The sequence below is a fragment of the Phalaenopsis equestris genome, unplaced genomic scaffold (genome assembly GCF_001263595.1).
Source record: "Phalaenopsis equestris unplaced genomic scaffold, ASM126359v1 Scaffold000136, whole genome shotgun sequence".
Lineage (NCBI taxonomy): Eukaryota > Viridiplantae > Streptophyta > Magnoliopsida > Asparagales > Orchidaceae > Phalaenopsis > Phalaenopsis equestris.
Window position 1 is genome coordinate 1,462,307 of NW_018164578.1, and position 22,067 is coordinate 1,484,373.

At 39.4% G+C, this 22,067-nt stretch overlaps 1 protein-coding gene across 1 annotated transcript in view; it reads right to left on the reverse strand.

The window, feature by feature from the left end:
- LOC110021646 (NADPH-dependent 1-acyldihydroxyacetone phosphate reductase-like) overlaps positions 1–22,067 on the reverse strand; it is a 34,311-nt gene that overhangs the window by 1,788 nt on the left and 10,456 nt on the right. The window lies entirely within an intron of this gene.

Consider the following 22,067-nt stretch of genomic DNA (forward strand, 5'->3'; position numbering starts at 1 on the left):
CCCCTAATACTTATTCTCACTTATTACTATATAGTTTTATGCCTTCACAACCATAATTTCATGTAGCACCCCCATCATAGAAATCTAGGATTAGAAAATCACTTAGAAGGTCGGCTGCAAAAGGGATGCATTACATGCCTTTTGCAGACGTTTTAGGAATTCAGATGTTTGCAAAACGAATTTCAAATGCAATGGAAAATATCTGTGTATTTGTAATTTACATTTAGTTTAATTTCAGTGTATTTAAAATTCAATGAATTTGCGTGAATTCAAAATACAAAGTTTCGTATAAAGTGTCGTTGGCCGACGGCCACCAACTGACGCCAACTGTCGCCAACCACCGCTAATGCTCATGTTTTAAATTGAATTTAATTTTTTTCAAACCAAACACAAAAATATAAAGTCCTAAATTTATTTTACACTAAAAAGTATTCCAAATACAATACACTACTTCTATATTGCATTTATTTTACACTGCATTACTTTTTTCAGCCGACCAAACAAAACCAAAGATAAATAAGAAATAAATAAAAAGTGTTAGAAAAGAACCAGGGTGATTCTTATTGATACTAAGAGGGGTATATATACTCATTACCGGATCAACTAGAAAGAAAAGAAATAAAAACGGGTATAATAGAAAAAGGAAATGAATAAAAAAGAATCAGAGCAAATAATTCAGAATAATCAATGATTAATAACGACTATTACTACTCATTAATAATAATTCTAATACTCAAGCATAGATATCAGTTATGTTCAACTTGGATTTGAAATCATCAAACAGTGTCTGAGGATGATTCTTTGTAAGAATATCTACCAACAAGCCACTAGTTGACATAAACGATACACAAATTTACCCGAACTCGAGCTTTTCCTTAATTAAGTGTCAGTTAATCTCAACATGCTTTGTGCGATCATGCTGGACTGGGTTGTGAGCAATTTTAATGGTTTTCTTGTTATCACAAAACAACTGTAAAGGAATGGAAACTGACATACGTAGTTCACAGAGCATGATGTGCAAACAGAGAGCTTCACAAATTTCCAGTGACATTGATTGAAATTCAATTTCCACACTGCTCTGGGCAACCACTCACAGTTTTTTGCTTTTCTGCATGATCAGGTTTCCCCACACAAATGTGCAATACCCTAAGGTATATTGTCGATCATGGGCGAATCTGGTCCAATTAGCATCTGTGTAAACTGCAATAGAACAGGAGGAGTGGCGGGAAAAACACAAACCTGAGCCCGGTGCACCTTTTAAATGGTGGAGAATCTGGTGAACAACTTGGAGATGATGCTCATATGGATTATGCATGAATTGACTTACTATCCCAACTGTGTGACATATATCGGGATGTGTATGGGCAAGGAATATGAGTTTCACCACAAGGCGCTGGTAGTGAATCTTGTTTACAGAAACTACATTGAAAACATCAAGAAGTTCTTCATTTAGATCCATCGGGATAGCCACTTGTTTGCACAAGAGAGGATTGTTCTTTGTTAAAAGGTTAACCACATATTTCCGTTAAGACATGCAAATGCCCTGAATTGACCGGGCAATTTCCTTGCCTAGAAAATATCGGAGAGACCACAAGTCCTTCATATCAAAGGAAACTGCAATAATATCTTTCAAAAACTCCAATGCCGGTAGATCATTACCTGTAAGAATAATATCGTCGACATAAATGATAAGGATAGCTACCTGATCGCTGGACGAATGCCAACAAAAGAGTGTGTGGTCTTATTGAGCATGAGTGAATCCACGAACTAACACCACCTTTGTGAACTTCCCGAACCATGCCCTTGTTGATTGCTTTAGTCCATAGAGGGACTTCCGCAGTCTACATACTTGTCCCTGGGAGGCCATAAAGTCAAAACCTGGAGGAAGAGCCATGCATACCTCCACTACAAGATCGTCGTTCAGAAAAGAATTCTTGACATCAAGCTGGAATAAGGGTCAATCCAAATTCACCGCAAGAAATAATAGGACCGAATGATATTTAATTTAGTAACAAGAGCAAATGTCTCCTTATAGCCAACTCCGTAGGTCTGTGAGTACTATTTGGTGACCAACTGTATCTTGTTGCATTCAAAGGATCCATAAGATTTAAACTTAATGCTAAAAATCAATCGGTAACTCAATGCTTTCTTGCCCCGAGGAAGATCAACGATGTCTAGTATGGTTCTGCCGAAAAGTATTTATCTCCTCCATGACGATAGCTTTCGAGGTTGGGTCTGCTAAGCAGCCTCAATAGTAGATGGGAGCTGATGATTGGTCAGTGTCGTAGCAAATGATCTGTAATTCAGCGAAAAATTGTGGAAAGAAACATAGTTTGTCATGGGATAGAGGGACTATGTTTGATTGCGTACCTTACTAGATAAACTGACTTTCTCATTTGGAGTAGAAACAGTGTTGAGGATGTTGTTTGGAGGGGATTTAGGGTCCGAAAAGCGATTAACGAGCTCAATAATAGGTGCATCAGAACAAGTGATTCTAGTGTAGACACAGAGAGTTGAAGGATGAGTATGTGGAACCAAAGGGACAAAAGGTTCCTCGGTGGTAGGTAGGGGTTTAAATGAGTCAAACACGAGCAAGCCCGGACTCAGCTCGTGTTCGGCTAGTTAAAAAATAACATAGTTCGTGTTCGGCTCATTAAAAATTACCACTGTTCATGTTCGACCAGTTTATACTTCGAACAAAAAAAAGATCTGGTTGAGTTCGACTCTTCGCGAAGAGTCAATTTGACAACCCTACTTATGCAACCGTAGAATGTTAAAAGTTTGGGGCGAGTATTAAATCTTATTATTCATATTAAAACATCATTAAAATATAATTTGATATAATTTTATTCCATTTTTTTAATTAATAATTTTAATTGATTATAAATTTTTGTAGCATTGTGGTCAATTAATTTTTTTTAAAAATACAACTCATCAGTTATACTTATAATATATATCCATATATATAAAAATGATGGCATTTGAGAATATTATTTCTCATATGTGTTATCCGTCCCCCTAGGGATCGAAACGGAGTCAGGAGATCTTATGACTGACAACACAGTTGTTTACCAACTTCCAACTTGTAACCTAATGACGCACATCAATTATACTAATAATTTCGTGTCAAAACGAAACAAAAACATACGAATAAATTTTTTTTCGTGTTTGACTAGTTAATTTAGCAAACGAATCGAACACGAGCTTCTTAACGAGTTGAACACAAACTGTTCGTGAGCAACGAGTCGTTTTGACAGCCCTAATAGTAGGTGACGCGGGGGGTATATCCATAGGAGGGTAGGAACAGTTTCCAAGAACTCTAACTCCCCTTACAGGAGGCTGAGTTAGAGAAATAGGAAACACTTTCAAAAAAAGATACATCAACACTCACATAGACCTTATTTGTGATAGTGTCAATGCATCGATAATCATTTTGAATAGTAAAGTATCCGAGAAAAATACATTTTATAAACCTATGATCAAGCTTACTCTGAATTAATCCCGTATTCGGAGCAAAGGATGTGCGCCCAAAAATTTTTGAATTTAAAATGTTGAATGCCCGGTTGTTAGGAAAGCACAATCTCAAGACAGCTAAAGGGATTTAAAAGTTGTGAATTTTTTAGAGAATTCTATTAATGAAATAAGTGGACATCATTCCATAAATGTTTTGGGACATAATAATGAAACATAATGAAGCTAACAACATCAAGGAAATGTCGGTTTTTCCTCTAAGCTACCCTATTTTGTTGATGAGTGTCCGTACACGAGCAATGATAGAGGATGCTCTTACTTATCAAGAATTCTCTCAATATAGAGTTAAAAAATTGACGACTATTGTTAATCCGAAGGATTTGAATAAGAGTTTTGAATTGGGTCAAAATGAAGCTGTGAAATTTTTTGAAAGTGGCTACACCTTCAAATTTGTATTTTAAAATATAGACTCACATCATTCAAGTGTGGTCATCAATCAAAGGAATCACTGTTTATTAGTGTAGCTGGAGATGTGAGAGGATCCCCATGAGTCACTGTAAATAAGAGAGAAAGGAGATGAATGTGTGTAAGTGTGGGGTGAATAAGGAACACGATGATGTTTACCTAACTGACATGTTTCACATTTGAAATTGGAAAGATTTTTCTTACTAAACAACAATGGATACAATTGTTTTAGATGCTAAAAACAATTGTGAACCAAACTATAGTGTAACAACATGATAGGACATTCAGTGGACTGTGATAAACTGCAACTACTGGGTGAAGTGTTCTCATTCTCCATGTTTTTCTCTTGGAAGAAGTACAGTCAGCCTTCCCGTTTAGCGGTACAAATCATCCTCGAACGACAAACTTGAAAGACAAATATCGGGGGAAAAATGAGCAACGAATCAATGTCATGTGTCAACTTACTGACAAATAAAATATTACGCTTAAGTAGAGGTATACATAACATAGATTCCAGAGTTTAACCAGTTGTTAAAACAACAGACCCTTTACCAGCAATGAAACCCTAAAAACCGTCAACAATTTTAACAGTATCTTTTCCTGAGCATTAATAGTATCTCGAGAAAGCTTGGGAGCTTCCGCTCATGTGGTGTGTGGCACCAGAATCAATGATTCATGGACTAGAAATGATAAAAGAAGTGAGTGTCATAGGATTTGTATCTTGACGAACGTAAGAGTTCGACGGGTCGGAAGAGAATGGACTATATCCAATCAGCATTATTAAGTGCTCTATTTGACTCTTAAGAGAATTGGAGGATTCCGGATTATTCTGGATAAAGGTCGGTTGTACCGTATTGGATTCAGATCCCGTAATGAGACCCTTGGCAACAAAAAATTTGGCTGAAGGTTTGGATGTAGATTTCCCGTGAAGCTTCCAACACTTATCACGAGTGAAGTTGGGCTTTGAACAATAATCAAAAGTGAGGTGACCAGCGTGAAGTTGAGAGCAAATAGAGACCAAGGCGGATGCTTCGGCCGATGGAGTAGAAACACCAAGTATGACAAGTCTACAACTCTTTTGGCAACGAATCTCAATGAAAGCAGCTCAAGTAGAAGGAAGAGGATCCCGACCAAGGATACGTCCCCGTACTTCGTCAAGATCTTTGTTGAGTCATGCCAGAAATTGGAACATTGAGTCCTTTTCTACCATTTTTTAAGGAGAGATGGGTAGACCTGAGATTCCCTGCGTAGTCGTAATTTAGGTCGCATTCTATCCATAATATGCAACTAGGTCATGGTTTTGGATCCTTATTTTTCAATTTTTCACAAATCATAGCAGTGAGATGACCAAATTTCTCACGACCTTTGATGAACAATGACACAGATTAGGATAGTTGGAGAAAGTTACTATCGTTTAGTTTATGGGTTGTGATGACGGCTCAATGCTGGAGAAGTCCACTATGACATTCCGATAGAGCCAACAAGACGTTAGGTTGTTGAGACATTGTAAGGTTCTGGCTACTTAGGGGAAAATATATGGTTTGGAAAAGAGGTTCCCACTTGTTGACCTTTTGGTTGAGATTTAATTTTTCCTTTTTAATAGCCTAGGGTCTAGCCATATGACTTTCCTGTTGAATACTCCTAGAAAACTAGAAAAAGAGCCCTCACTATTAAAAACTCTAAACTCTTCTTTGCTCTCTTCTTTGCTCAACTTGAAGACTTGAAGTTCCACGTATTGGTTCTAACCTCTAGCACTTAGTAGGTGGGGTCAATGTGAGGGAGCTCAAGAAGAGTTCTGATAGGACTGCTTAGTCTTAGGATTGATCCTAAATGTTGGTCTGGAGTTAGTTCACCCACTTGCAATTACTGTCACTCACTTTCACTCACAACCCTGAACCTGAGCTGGTTGACTTTGATCCTTTGATCCTTTGGGAGACTCATGTAGATGTAGATGACTCATGTAGATGGTCTCCTAGACCCTCTAGCCCTAGGCTGGGGTTTAGCTAGCACCAGTACATAGAGGATCCAAATGGAGATTTCATTAATCTGTGGCTCGAATCAAGATGGTTGACACCTCAATTCTATCAAAATATCCAACTTGGTTTTTTACCCCCAAATCCACCCAAATTATCTAAATACCCTTGATAACTCAAACTTTCTTAAAACCCTCAAAACTATTTCAAATATCCCCAAAACCAATTTGGACCCTTTAATTAAAACCCAATTTGGCCAATTTGACCATTTTGACCAAAACCCCAAATTGCCTTTAAAGACTCAATTTCCCCAAATTCATCCCACATCAATTTGGCCCCAATACTCCCCAATTTCAATTCTAAACTCAAATTCATCTTTCATATGATCAATGCAAACCAAATCCAAGTCTAACTGACCATGGTTTGAGCTCAATTTTGATCCAAGTCAAACCCTTAATTTTGACCATATGACTTAACCCCACCAAATTGAACTCCCAAATCAACTCAAAATCACATCAATTTTTTTCTAAACCTCTCATGACAACCATCTACACCATCCTAATCAATCGAGCTTAAATCAAATTTTGACAGAAATCGAATTTGACGCGTTTTCGACCAAGTCGTCGACAAGGTTGCACGGACGATCTCGGATGACAAAACGGACTGCGCCGATTTTGCTTAAGAAAGATGTTCCTTTCTCAACGATGGTGTGTCTAGAAAAAAATACACAAAGTGGAGCTAATTATAATAATAATAACATTATTATTATTATTATTATTATTATTATTATTATTATTATTATTACTATTATTATTATAATACATAACCTCTTCCCCTCTCTCCTAAAACAATCCCTAAATCGCTTGCCCGAAGCTTTCTCTCCCTCTCCCGTTCGCGACCGAAACCTCGCCCGAAGCTCCCTCTCCCGTTCGCGAACAAGCCAACCAAGACTCCCTTCGCGAACAAGCCAACCAAGACTCCCTCAAGCCGCACGCGTAGCCCATCCCCTGTTGCGTTCCTTATCTCCTTTCTCTTCCCGGTCGCAGTCCCTCGAGCCGCAGCCCCCACACACCCCATACACGATCTCTTATCATCTGCTCTTCTCTGCGGCATTCATCACCGTTTTCCCGCTTCCCTTGACTTCGGTCCACCATGGGTAGGTTTAGGTGAGCTTTCTCTTCCTTTCTTGGCTATAGGAACCCCATTTGAGGGAAGGTTTAAGGGCTGGCCAAAATTTCAGAGGTAAGGGGAGGTGTTGTCGGATTGCTTCTAAGCCTACTCTTGCTTTTCTTGTGTGCTCTACGTCAAGTGGTAACATCTACCCTTCTTCTCTTCTTCAGTCATTTAATGTGGTGTTTGCTTTCATGCTGAATTTTTTTCTTACGCCTCTATTTGGATGGTTAAGAGTCAAAGATGAAGTTCTTGATCCTAAGTTGGTGGATTTATGGTTGCATGCTAAGCGTTTGTTGAAATGGCGTAAGAAAATCTAGTTCATCATATTTGCATCAAAGTTAGTGGTGAAACGTTTGAATCCTTCTCTTATGCACTTTATACAAATCCGTATTTTTAAAAATCTGAAACTTTGGTTGCCTACTTGTCAAAATCTGAAATCATTTGGTGGCCTATTCGTGAAAATTTGAAGCTATTGGGTGTTCTTTTTACAAAATCTGAAATTGTCGGGATGCTTATTTTTCAAAATCTGAAACTTTGGAGGCCTGTTTGTGAAAATTTGAAATCATTTGGGGGCCTTGTTTCGTTCCCTACTGTGGCCTTTTATTTTAGAACATATGCAAGTGATAACATTTAATGTTGAGGGCTGCTGAAACCCTTGCTTCAGGGCTTAGTTTTGTTTCTCTGCTTCCTGTTATTCTCTTGTTTGAAATACATGTTGGATGGCATGTTTAATTTTCTCTAGTTATAAGCATTAAAAAAAAAGAAAAAGAAGGAGAGGGGGTATTTTTGAGGTCTCGGTTTAGCTCCATTGCTGCGATTTACCTATCTGAAACATATGCTAGATGGAATGTTAATTTTGGGGTGGTTTGGCCTTGTGTTGGGCTTGGTCATGCCTTGTGTTGGGCTCGACCATGCCTTGTTTTGATGGCTCGGTTTGGCCTTGTGTTGGGCTCGGTTTGGCCTTGTGATGGGCTCGGTTTGGCGTTATGATGGCTCGGTTTGGCCTTGTTTTGATGGCTCGATTTGGCCTTGTGTTGGTTCGGTTTAGCTTGGTGTTAGCTTGGTTTTTAGCCATTTGCTGGGTACAGTTTTGCCCCCTCCCCCCTTACGGATGGCTTCTCTGTTCAAATATCTGGTGTTGACCTCATTTTCAGTCAGATCTTAGTTTCCTACTCCCAGAACCCAAAATCTAGCCCTAGGAGTTCCTTGTTGACCACCTTAGCAGACTAGTAATAGAGCACACCTCCCATAAACTTCAAACCACTTCTTGACTCATTTCGTGAAGTACTCGCATGAGTGGTTTCAAGCACTCAACTTCCAGTTGTAAGGGCTAAGGACCAACATGTAGAGGGCCCGAATATGAGTTCCTACAGGATCAGAAGACCTTAGGTGAACCCTCTGTGACTCAACAACGCACTCGCTACACCACGCACGAAAGTGACACTTTTTGACCCGACCGTCAACGAACTCGCCCGAACGACTCTGGATGACAAAATGTATCACACATATGTGTTCGGGACGTCAAATTTAGCTAAGAAGGATACCCATATTGCTATGGTTCCGCACGCGAGCAGTTAGCACAAAAATCGATGCATTTTTTTATTATTTAGCAAGGCGGGGGCCCGGGCTCAACCTGAGCTCAACTCAGATTCGATTCGGGCTGGATTCGGGCTGAGCAAGGGTTGAACTTTTTTATTTTTATTTCTTTATTTTTATTTATTTATTTATTTTTAATTTTAAATTTTTGAATTTCAAATGTGGCATTTAATCTCTATCTTAATGGAGAGTTAGGATTTTCCAATTGAGAGGCTGCGTGAATGGAAACAAATTAATTCCCCACCAATCCTTCAGGAAGCGGCTCGCTCTAAATTTGGGATATACTAATTTGCCTCTTCTTCTCGACAGAGCAGGCCAGATTTGAAAACCCCTCTTCTACTCGCGCTCGTCTCTCCTTCCTAGGCATCGCCCCTCTGCACTAGTCCCGCTCCCAGCTCCCCTACTCCCGCACACCTGCTCAACCGAAGCCATTCACCTCGCCTCCCTCAATCCCGCGCCTCCTCCGCTCGACCCTGCTCACCTGCTCCCCTCTCTCGCACGCGACGAAGTAGCCGCTCGATCCCACTCGCCTCCTCACCACGACGCACAGAAACCCCGCTCAATCCTTTTCCCCTCTTCTTCCGTTCGATTGGGCCTCTTCCTTTCTCTCGGCAAAAGCCTGCATCGAAGGCCCCTTCATTCGCCTCCACTCAACATCGACCGAAGAAGCCCCTTTCTTCCTCTGATTGATCCCGCATGCCTGTTTCGACTCCTTTCTCTCACGACAAGCCTTTCTCCCGCCCAGCTTCACTTTTCCTGCTCGGCTTCACCCCTCGATCGAAAATCAACGACACACCTGCAAGGCCTTCGAAACTCCCACAATTCACATGTTTCAACTCCTGCCCTACTCGAAACCATCGAACAAGTGCTTCAATGACTCAACAGTGCTTTGTTTTACCTCTTCGTCGCATGAGGTTGGCCTCTCTTCTAATTCTTCTCTGTTGCAGTCAAAATCTCTTTACACAGTTGCAGGTATATTTCTTGAACTCCCTTTTCCTTTCATTTTTTTTATTATTTATTTTCAATTAAAAATCTGCTGCCATTGATCATTGAGTGTATATCGTAAATCTTTCAATTCTTCTTTCTCAACATAAGACAATTTCATCTACTCTTCTATTGAAACGTGATATGGTTCTTCATTCTAGGAAATCTTTGTTCAAAATTATGTAATTTTGGGAAGGCTTTTGTGATTTATTTTGGCATGACAGATATAACATGGACAAAAAAAATGACTGTAATCGTATTAATGCAACTTGTAGCGAATGTTTACTGCATTCCATCGGATAAGCGTCGATCATTATTGTATATTCATGCGTTTGGCATTGACCTTTGGAGTACTATAAATGTTGCTTCGGTCATACACTCTTACTAATTTTGAAGAGACATAAACACTATTTTGATTATATGTTATTGCTGATTTTAAATGCTTCGTTGTTGGTTTCATGTTTCAAGCACTTAAATGCAAATATTGTGAGGTTCCAATAAACATTTACTTGCTGATTTTAAATGTTTCGTTGCTAGCTTTATGTTTCAAGCACTTGAATGCAAACATTGTGCGGTTCCAATGACCATTTACTTGTCGATCTTAAATACTTATTTGTAATACTTATTTGTTGATTTCGTGTTCGTGCTTCGAGCACTCAAACGGGAATACTACGAGACTCGAAATGATCCTTATTTCAGGGTTTGAATGCTTCTTTGCGGGTCTATGTTCTTTTATTTCCGAATGCCTCCCTTGGGGGTTGTTTTATCTGTTGTTTTGAGGGTTTAAACATTGTGATTTTGAGGGCTTTACCTACTGATTCACGTACTTTTTGGAGCCAGGTTGTTAATTGATTTTGGATAATTTAAGCACTGCTTGGGGCGGGATTAGAAGAGTATTGCTTATTGTTTTGGAGGCATTAAAGACACCATTTTGGGGTTGTTCTATGCATTGTTTTACAGAAGTTTATGTTGCCTTTAAGTATTTTTCTACGCATGGTTTAGAGTTGGATTTAAGAAGTCTTTTGTCCACTGTTTTGGGTTTCACTCGATTATTATTTAAGCCCTCTTAGGCCGACTCACTTGCTTTTTTCCCCTCTTTGGTTTTACTAGTTTTGAAAGCGGGTCAGTCTCCTCTTTTCTCTTCTTTTATTTTTCTTGATAAAAATGGTTAAGTCAAAAAAAATTAGGAATTTCTGATTTAATTACTTGAAAGACACTTAGAAATATTTGATGACTAGTTGGAAAATACTCAATTGAAGGTAGAATGACTTAAATCACTTTAAGCACAAGTTAAAACATAAACTTTTAGATTTTAGGAGCACACCCTAGGTGAGAGTCCATCTACCTAATTCTCAACATATGCTTCTAGATTTTAGGAGCACACCATAGGTGAGAGTTCATCAATCTAATTCTCATCATAATCTTCCTAGATTTTAGGAGCACACCCTATGTGAGCGTTCATCCGCCTAATTTTTGAATAAATAATGAAATTTGGCAGTTGGCCCTTATTCACAAACTGATTAAGATACTAGACATGAGGATGCACCGAGATGCAGTTCATGCTTCCTTAATTAAATCAACAGTGAAATTCCCTCAATGACATAATCTACAACGAAACCCAGTGCACTGGGATTTGAGCTCGGATATTACACTCAAATTCTCTTGACAATTAAGAAAATTTGTTAACGTCACATATGGATCATCGGACTAGGATAAGTCTAGGGTCTAGGTGGCGAGGGCAATGACGATATTGCTTACGCGCTTAAACAAGGGATACGAAGTGAGATTATTAGAATAGTATCTCCTACCTTAAGGATCTTCAATAAGGGAGAGGGAAGGATCCATTATACTATTCGCCGATTCTTGGTGAGATCGTTGCCCCCGACACTCTTAAGTTGTCAGTAGTTCTAGCACGATTAGAGTGACTAGTCTGTGAACTACACAATTTTACAAAATATTTACAAAAATAAAATAAGAATTTCTTTTGCATGCTAAAAAGAACTTTGCATAAAAGAGACTTAAATAACATTTGCATGAAAATCAAAGAATTTTAATCAAAGAATTTTTCTATGAAAATCAAAGAATTTTTCTATGAAAATTTATAAAAGTTCACGGCTAGTCACTTGGATTGGGGTTAAGGACTGTCTTCTGTAGATTGTCAGACTGATAACTTTTGTTCAAGATCGGGAAGCACAAAGTCCAGCTCTGAGCCCCCACTTTTACCAATATCTTACACTCAGTCCTGATCTTTCATATGTGGCTAAGTATTTCTTTTGCTTGTGATTTCTATGACTTGTTTTTTTTCTGACTTTCGTGCTGGGTTTTCTCGTCTTGTTTAATTTTCTTGCAAGTTTATTTAAATCTGCTGCAAATCATAGTATGCTCGCAATATTAATCACGTAATAGTAACAGATGCTCACGTACGCTTTTACAATTTATTTACAACATTTATTTACTGCATTTTACTTTTCAAGTGTCTTTTATTTACTTGCAATCTGTTTATTCTGCATGCAAAACCAAAATCAAAACCAAACTTTGACACCAAAACTGTGAAATATAAATCACCAATCTCAAACACTTAAACCCTGGAGCCATCGCTACAGTAGAAGGTTCATAGCTAAATTCGTGGGCAGCACGGCGAGGAATTTGAACCGAGCAGCAAGAGGATCTTCTTCAGCATCATCTCTTCCTAGCATCAATAACAATACATTGAACTTCGAGGTAGCTCGCCTAGCGCGATGTAAATCTTCATCCCTTTTTTAGGCCCCTGCACAACCATGTTGTGCAGCGTAAGTCCTAACTCGCCTTAGGTTCTGATGTTGTCATCCAGAACGACGTAAAACCTCTTATCTTTGCGGGCTATTTGCATAACCAACTATTATGCAAGTGTAAGTCTCAAATAATAAAATTGACAGGATTAATCGTTCAAATAACATCCTCTCTAAAATATAGCCACAGTAGGATAATTTGGGAAGTCACTGAGGTTTCTCCTTAGGAACTGCGAGGTCCCCTACCCTCTACTTCCTTTGAACTCCTGAAAGAACTGTTCCTACTTGAGTCATTCCCACTTTTTTTTTCCACGTTCTACCTTGAAAACTTAAACTTTGAATTCTTGAAGACTAGAACCACTAATCATTATCGAGAGTTTTCTCAAGTGACTCCCGTCATTTGAGCTGTAATTAACTATAGGTGTTTGCCTCTATAGAGAACTTGAAACTCAGGTAAAATAAACCTTATTTAATCTTTGTATTAGATTGGGAACTTGTCAGTCACACAGAAAAGGTTCGCAGACCAAACGAATGTCACAAATCTCTTAGTTTGTAGGATTGGGTCTATCGCCGAGGTTTACACTTATCTTTCAAGAATGTGTAGTATTCGCTGTATCGGGCACGATTATACAAACTCTTGGACGAATGAGATTCATTTGATCTCATTTTTTTTCGAAAATTAAAAACATACTACTTTCAAAACCCAAACTATATATCTCTTATATTAAATTAAATCTCAAAAATTATTTTTATTTTCATATTTTCAAATCATCAAAAAGTTGACAAACAAATTCTGGCAACTCTGCTGGAGACTAGTTCCTCTCTCCATTTTGATCAAGAGGTTTTGTCTTCATACATTGGTAGTGTGTCCATACCCATCGTGGGTCCGACTGTTGTTCTTCCGTTAACATACTGTGCTCATTTCTTTCTTATGCCAGTATAGTCAACTCTTCTTGGATTTCAGGGTCATCTGCTTAACCATCCTTAGGCAGAGGGATTCAGGAATCCCTAGGGTTTAGTGAGGTGGACCCCCAATAGGTGTGGTAGGTTAGGGTCAGAGTGAGTCCAATGTAGATGAGTCTTTTCCAAGTCTAGATCGGGTCCTATACCTCGTGATTGCTTCACTTCTCTTCCGAGTTCGGCTTATTCTTTTTGCAAGTCGCCTCAAATTTTAACTTTGAAGCTTTCTCGATAATATTAAAACTTCACGACCTAATGTCAAAACAAACATTCACAGTTAAAGAATCAGACAAAATTTTGAACAAAAGACAAGACAAAGCGACAACAAATATAAATTTAAGTCAAAATCACTTGGATAAGTTTCGAAAGAAATGCCCAGTTCATAAGACAATTTTGTCAACTTTTGTACTTTCAGTTAACGTATTTCACCCGGAAATAGAACACAGTACTACTCTGACATTCAGTATTTTTTTCAACTGACAGGAAAGATGTCGTCCCCAACGTTGATCTTCTCAGGCAACTTGCCTACCAGTAGGGATGCTCGCCAGGTGGGATCCAAGATTAAGTTTGGGACTGGAATTGACGAGTTCGAAGTAGTACTCGACAAGGCTCCGTTTGTCATAATGAAAGTCGCTGCTCCGGATGTCCAAGAGTCGTCCACTAAATTCAACTTGAACTGTGGTCTAGACTTCCCTTCTCTCAAGAAGGCGAAGGTCACTACCGCCCCCATTAAGTCAGCTGCTCCACCTACTGCTAGAGCCGCCCCCATTTCTGCAAAGGTCGTCACTGTCACTCCCGCCGGGATTACAGTGGTTGCACCTGCTGCCCCACCAATGTCTGAAGGACAGGAAATTTTGTACGAAGAAAATCCGGTTGTTGCCATTATCCCACCGCTATCTGTGTTTGAAATTGGTTCTAGTTCGAAGTTCAGACGACTTACCAGGACTAAACGGGGGAACCACAACCGTAAGATTCTGAAGGCTAAAAGGGAAGAAGCTTTGAAAACTGTTCCGTTCGAAGAAACTCCTCAGCATGAGAAAGTTGGATTGTATGAAACCGCACCTCTTCTTGGAGGAAGCAGGTTTCACCCATTGTCTGCCGCTCTCGAGGAAGAGAATGATCATAAGATTGTAGCTGCAACACCGTCACCGCCTCACCGCCAAGGCGAGAAGAGAAAGAGACCTGATCCTTTTGCACAGACCCGCTTGGTTTTCAAAAGATTGGCTCGAAATGAGCGTAGCTCCGTTGCCAAGATAATAAGAATATATCACCTCGAGTCCGAGCAGAGACTCTGAGAAAAGATGAATCCACCCGTCAGTCACATGATTTTTCCCAGAAAATAAGAACACCGCGGCCTTGTATTCCCGTTAAGCTTCGCTTGGGAAAATGTTATGATACCACTGATACCCATGTCGTTACAGCTGCCGCCTGACGAAAGTTTGTGAAGCACCGACCGATCCAGTTTCGCTTGGGTCCAAAGACACCACTTATCGCCACAAAGGAAGAACCTCAAAAGATAGACAATGACAAAAGAACGCTTATTACTGCATCTGGACCGTGTGTTAGGGATCGCGACTTATCCCGGAGAGCCGAGGCCGCCAACGAGACGTCTACTCCAGACTTTGATTCCGAAGGAGAGGTTGTGGAAACCTGATGTCGCTAGATTGGTGCCGCAACATGGATCAAAAGGATGTCTCCCCGCAAAGGATTCTAAGTCCGATGCCTCAGTTTCTAGTGTTTCGGTCATGTCAAAGCCAATTTTGATAGAAGATGTACAACAACAGTCCCCAGTCGATCTCAAGATCATTAAGGGGAAATCAATTGAAGATACATTGGAGAAGTTCAGGGCTGAAATTACTAAACTGTCAAAAGAACAACAAGGAAACATCAATGATGAAGAATGTGATTTGTCGGATCATACGAATGAAGATTTCACAGAAATCCTAGTAGTTGAAACTATAGCCTCCGCGTCATCGAGCGATGCTCCTTCACCCACCGAGGAAACGCCGATGATGAGTTGCGCAGAGCCATCCGACAAAGGGATGAACATATTATCCAGATGGAGAAAAAGATGGAGGAGATGATGACCGTTATAACTGCACTTCATAATCAACCCCAATCTCCGAGAGTAGCATTTCCAGAAGCAAACCAGCCATAAATCATTCATATTGCAGATGAAAATACAGAGTCAGCCCATAACACAATACCGGAAAAGGACATCAAACAGATGGTTGAATAGCAAGTAAGGGAAGCTTTAGCCCAATCTAAAGGAGGAGCATTGATTCCTAAGGGTAGACCATATTCAGAGGAATTCGATGCAGTGTCGTACCCAAAATACCCAAAACCACCTACCCACCTGCTTCGTACCACCTACATTCAAAACATTTGATGGAACAGGGAACCCTCGTCAGCATGTTGCACACTTCCGGGCAAGCTGCTGCAACGCGGGGGTAGCGAAGCGCTTTTATTCCGTCAGTTTGTGAGCAGTCTCTATGGAGTCGCTTTTGATTGGTATGCAGAACTGCCTAATGGGTCAGTAAAGACATTCACAGAGCTGGAGAACATGTTTGTCAAGCGGTTCGCTGGAGTTCAACATCATATCACCACTGGTGAACTCGTGGTGGAGCGACAGAAACCGACAGAAACTCTAGTGGAATACATTCTGCGGTGGAGGAATCAAAGTATGAAGTGCGAGCCACAATTGCAGGAACAACATGCGATTGAGATCTTACTCAAGAGCATTCATGGTCCAATAGTTTTCCTACTCAAGGGATTTACAATCAAAACTTTTGAAAAGCTACTCAGTAAAGCTGCAAGCCTGCAAGAGGAGGCTAAGCAACTTGAATTCCTGGAGAAAGCTGACAATTCAAAGCCCGTAAATACATTCGATAAGAGGTCCAGAACGGTGGCAACAATTGACAAAGGCAAGCAACCAATTGCTAATCCAGGTAGAGCAGCCTCAGCAAGACTATTAGCAATATCATCAATCACAGCGCCAGCAGGGGACCTACTGCACAGACAGAGGGCAGAGTTCATACATGGCCGATCGGTTGAGCAGAGTCTACTCCTTCAAGGATGAGGCAGTGGGGAAGATGTTCAGAGAAGATGTTCAGAAATTTGATCTCAGAAATTTGATCAAGAAGCCCGAGTTCAGGTTGCCAGAGCCTAAGAAACTAGAGGAGGTCGATAAAAAGGATCACCCTAGATATTGCCCATATCACAGATTGGTTGGACACACCATAGAGGGTTGTATCAGTTTCAAAGAGTGACTCGAGAAGAACTTCAAGAATGGGAGCATAAGGATCCCGGAAGAATGTTTGCGGGAACCTGAAAAAGGTTCTATCAATATGATTTCGGTTAATCTCAGTGTTCCGCTTGACTCCTACGCAGCTGACGTCGAATGGGACACAGTTCAGGCAAAGCTTTTAAAGAAATTATCAAACCAGGTTCCAACTACCTCAGTACAGACTGCCATGCAGAATTCAGAACCCCTTTTCTATTGAAGGATAGTAGATTCTGTCTTTTGATTTTTTTTACCATTGATATAAAGAAGGGTTATCATGTAAGGTCACTGTCAGTGGGTCCCAACCCTCCCCACTACTATAAAGCAAGAAAGAAAAGGAGTTTGTCATTATCTAGAGTTCATCAGTATTTGAAATATCACTCAAAATGAGAAATGTTTTGTTGTTCATTTTCTGCAACCAATCTTACATCGAATGAAAATTTTTTTACTCAGACATTCAAGGTTCAATCAAAAGATGGGTAACTCAAAATGAATATTCCGATGTTTTAACAAGATCATGACTTAAAATAAATCAAATTAATGCCCTAATGACTGGGTTCAACACTTTAAAGATTTTGGACTGGGTCCTAAGTAAATTTCAGAATAAAATTATGAGATCAGAATACGAGTAGTTGACTAAGGATATCACGAGTCTTTTAATCTTCGGCCAAGTTATTGGGTCCTAACTTTTGGATGAGTTATAATATCCAGAATTCATCTTAAGAAGTGCTCGAGAATTATTATTTAGGAGGTTTCAGATATTCAAAATCCTTAGCATATGTTCCACCATATATAGCAATTCTCAATAAAAAAAAAAGAGAATAAAGAAAAAAGAGTAAAAAAAACCAATAAAAAGGGAAAAAACAAAAAAAAATCTCCCTGGGATGAAGCTTGAGGTGGAAATATAATAAAAAATTGGTGTCTGAATTCTCCTCTAATTAATAAAACTTGAAGAACTCTCTTAAGAAAATTACTTTGATATGATACTCTGCAAAAGGTTAAGTCATCATGAGCCACTTGGCCGACCATTAATGGGCTCAGAAATATCTTTGGGAAATGAAAAATATGTTAATCACATAATCCAAAATTTTGAAATCTGTTTAGGCTCAGAAAAAAAGAATTAAAGTAAATGATTATGTTATTAGCAAATTAATGAAAATTCTATTCTGAAGTCATATCTTTCAAGTGCCCAGAAGGTTCAACTCCAACGTCAATTCGAAGAGTATCAAAATTATTTCTCAAAGATAGTGTGAACACTTTTACAAAATCTGTGATAAAGAAACGACGACTGCTACGAACAGAGCTATAAAATTGTAGTCTTTCAAGCTATAATATCCTTAGAAATAACACATCTTTATGTGTACTTGAAAGAATATAATTTCGATAGTACCATAAAGAATGTTTATTTTACACATGCCTTCAGCCAATGGACGGTATCTTAAGAAGCATTGCGCATCATAGTTTTTCAAAGACAAAGCCTTGTCCTTAGAAGCACCGATGACATAATTGTCTAGAACTGGGTCCAAATCCTAACAACAATGCAACAAAAGAAAACTCACATAATATAAACATTGATCACATCAAAACATAGCAAAAATAAAAATAAACTCATTGTCATATCAAATAAAATCAAATTCAAAATCAACATTTCAACTTCAAATTTTGATCGGGTCAGGTTGACTCTCCTTGATCTATCACTAGCATCACTTCTCTCGACACGAAGTTTCTTTCCACAGGAACTCTAGGTCCTATTTTCCGTGCAGAAGAGGTTAGTTGGCTCCATTACATAGAACCACACTCTTCTTTGCCTTTTTGTCCGGTGTGAATGAGAATTGGTTGGTTCTATTGGAACAGCATCTCTCTTTTCTCACGAACACTTCTTCGATCAACCATTGAGTTGGAAAAGAGTCCCTTCATGCTCTTTCTCAATCTGATTTCTTCTTACGGACACTTTTTGCACTACATAAATTTCCATAAATTCCACATAAAACTTCCACAACTTTCACAAAAATTAAGTATCCATGACACGAATCTCTGCATTCGCAAGTTCTACAAATTTCGCATCAATCTCTGCAAGATTCTTCACTCAACTCTGAAAGTCTCAACACTCACAAACCTCCGCAAATCCCTGCATTCACAATCTCAACAAATCATTTACAAATTTTCACAATCTCTGCATTCAAAAATCTCTGCAAATTCTCCACAATTTTGCAAACTTCACAAATCTCAGCAAATCTTTACAATCTCTGCACTCACAAACATCAGCAAATCTCTGCATTCACATTTCTTAGCAATTTTCCACAATTTTACAAATCATCACAATCTCTGCACTCACAAATCTCGGTAAATCTCTGCATTCACATTTCTTAGCAATTCTCCACAATTTTACAAATCTTCACAGTCTCTGCACCCACAAACCTCCGCAAATTTCTGCATTCACATTTCTTAGCAATTCTCCACAATTTTACAAATCTCCACAAATCTTCACAATCTTTGCACCCACAAACCTCCGTAAATTCCTACATTCACAATCTCAGCAAATCTCTACAATTTTACAACTTCACAAGTCTCGAAGTCGCCGCAAATCTGCTTAATTTCGTAACACCTCCACACCCTCATAAACTCTCGTGAATTTCACAAAATCACTGTAAAACTCCGCAATCACCACAATTTCATAAATTCCACCACTTCACGACTCCTACGAATTTCGTCATTCCTCTCACTTCGCAGGCTCCACACTTCGGCAATCTCAGCACTCGACACTCAGCAATCAAGATAAACATAGTCTTATTCCTTCTCAACACTCAGCAATCGGGATATGCATAGTCCTAATCCTCCTCAGCACTCAGCGATCTTGATAAGCATCGTCCTAATCCTTCTCAACACTCAGCACATTTAGGATAGGTTCAATCTTAATCCTTTCTCAGCACATTTGGGATAGGTTCAATCCTATTCTTTCTCAACACTCAGCACTCAGCACTCAACACATTTGGGATAGGTATAATCCTAATCCTTTCTCAGCACTCAGCACTCAGCACTCAGCACATTTGGGATAGATTTAATCCTAATCCTTTCTCAGCACATTTGGGATAGACTCAGTCATATTCTTTCTCAGCACATTTGGGATAGGTTCAATCTTATTCTTTCTCAGCACTCAGCACTCAGCACATTTGAAATAGGTTCAATCATATTCTTTCTCAGCACTCAGCACTCAGCACTCAACACATTTGGGATAAATATAATCCTAATACTTTTTCAACACTCAACACTCATCACATTTGAGATAGACTTAGTCCTATTCTTTTTCAGCATATTTGGGGGTAGACTTAGTCCTATTCTTTCTCAGCACATTTGTGAGAGGTTTAACACTAATCATTTCTCAACATATTAGCACATTTAGGATGGTTTCAATAATAATTCTTTCACAACAGCCCCTTCCAACCCCGACACTCCTTACAATCATAGCAATCTTTGTAAGACAAAACAATCAAACAAAGCAAACATGTGGCAAATTCTTTCATCACCCGCATAAACTTTTGAAAATCTTCAATAAGCTCTTGTTTTTGGGTTGGGAATTTTCTAGTGGAAAGTTTCAACTCAATTTTGATTTTGACTCTAGATCGATTCATTCTGAGTATGGTGCACTTAGATGATTCTTTTGATCGCGTTGATCACTTCGGTCAACATCAATACGCGCGGTGTGCTTGTTCAGCACACCACACCTATTGGGGGTCCATTTGTTGACCTCATTTTCAGTGAGGTCTTAGTTTCCTACTCCCAGAACCCAAAATCTAGTCCTAAGAGTTCCTTGTTTACCAGCTTAGCAGACTAGTAATGGAGCCAACATGTACTCATTGATCGCGTAATCCTTTCTCAACACTCAACCCTCCCGTAGAACTTCAAATCACTTCTTGACTCATTTTGTGAAGTACTCGCATGAGTGATTTCAAGCACTCAATTTCTAGTTGCAAGGGCTAAGGACCAACATGTAGAGGGTCCGAATATGAGTTCCTACAAGATCAGACGGCCATAGGTGAACCCTCCATGACTCAGTAACGCACTCACAACACCACACACGAAAGTGACACTTTTTGACCCGACCGTCAACGAACTCGCCCGAACGACTCCGGATGTCGAAATGGACCACACAAATGTGTTCGGGACGTCGATTTTAGCTAAGAAGGATACCCATATTGTTATGGTTTCGCATGTGAGCAGTTAGCACAAAAATCGATGCATATTTTTTTATTTAGCGAGGCGGGGGCCCAAGCTCAACTCGGATTCAATTCGGGCTATACTAGGGTTGGACTCGGGCTCAGCAAGGGTTAAACTTTTTTTATTTTTATTTCTTTATTTTTATTTTTATTTTATTTTTTTGAATTTTAAATTTCTGAATTTCAAATGTGATATTTAATCTCTATCTTAATGGAGAGTTAGGATTTTCCAATTGAGGGGCTGCGTGAATGGAAACAAATTAATTCCCCGTCAATCCTTCTGGTAACGGCTCGCTCTAAATTTTGGGTATACTAATTTGCAAAATTGCTCGCCTCTCCTCCACGAGCAGGCCGGATTTGAAAACCCCTCTTCTACTCGTGCTCGTCTCTTTTTCCTCGGCATCGAACGAAGTCCCTCGCTCGGCTCCCTACACTGAAGCCCTCGCCCCTCTACAATAGTCCCGCTCGCCAGCTCCCCTACTCCCGCTCGCCAGCTCCCCTACTCCCCCTACACTAGTCCCGCTCGGCTCCCTACACTAAAGCATTATGAAACCATGGAACTTAATCACATATCAAACTCCATCATTCAGACATAGCTTAGTGATGCTAGACACCACAATCTACCTTTCAACTAACTCGTTGAAGTGAATGAGAGTACGAGTAAATATCTTCAACAATAAGAATTAGAGAGAGAAATTTATGATTGATAACTATTTAAGTCTTCCAAAAAGACTGATATACTAGGTTTCATGCAAACGAGAATAGGTTCAAAACAGTTTGCTAATTTCCTAGTGAAGTATTAGGTCGACACCGATAATGTTTTGCGCCATGCCGAGCCCGTCAATTAATTTGAAGATTTATTTTAGGCACAAGGCTAAAAGAATAATTTAGTCACTTTTTAATTATTATTGTTTGGTATAAATAGACTAATTAGATTTTGGTTAGGCAAGCTTTTTATTGCTCTCTCGAGCCATAGGAATTAGGGTTTGGGAGAGCTCGCTTACCTCTCGAATTATAGGTTATAGGTGGTTATCTTTATGTTTTCGAGTTATAATCGTGTTTTGCTCTCAGAGGAATAAAAATATATTATTTCTGCCCTAGGTCCTATCATGATGACAATGAAATTGCAGCCTAAGCATTTTATATTTATTTACTCCTTGAAGATTGAAAACAACCAACC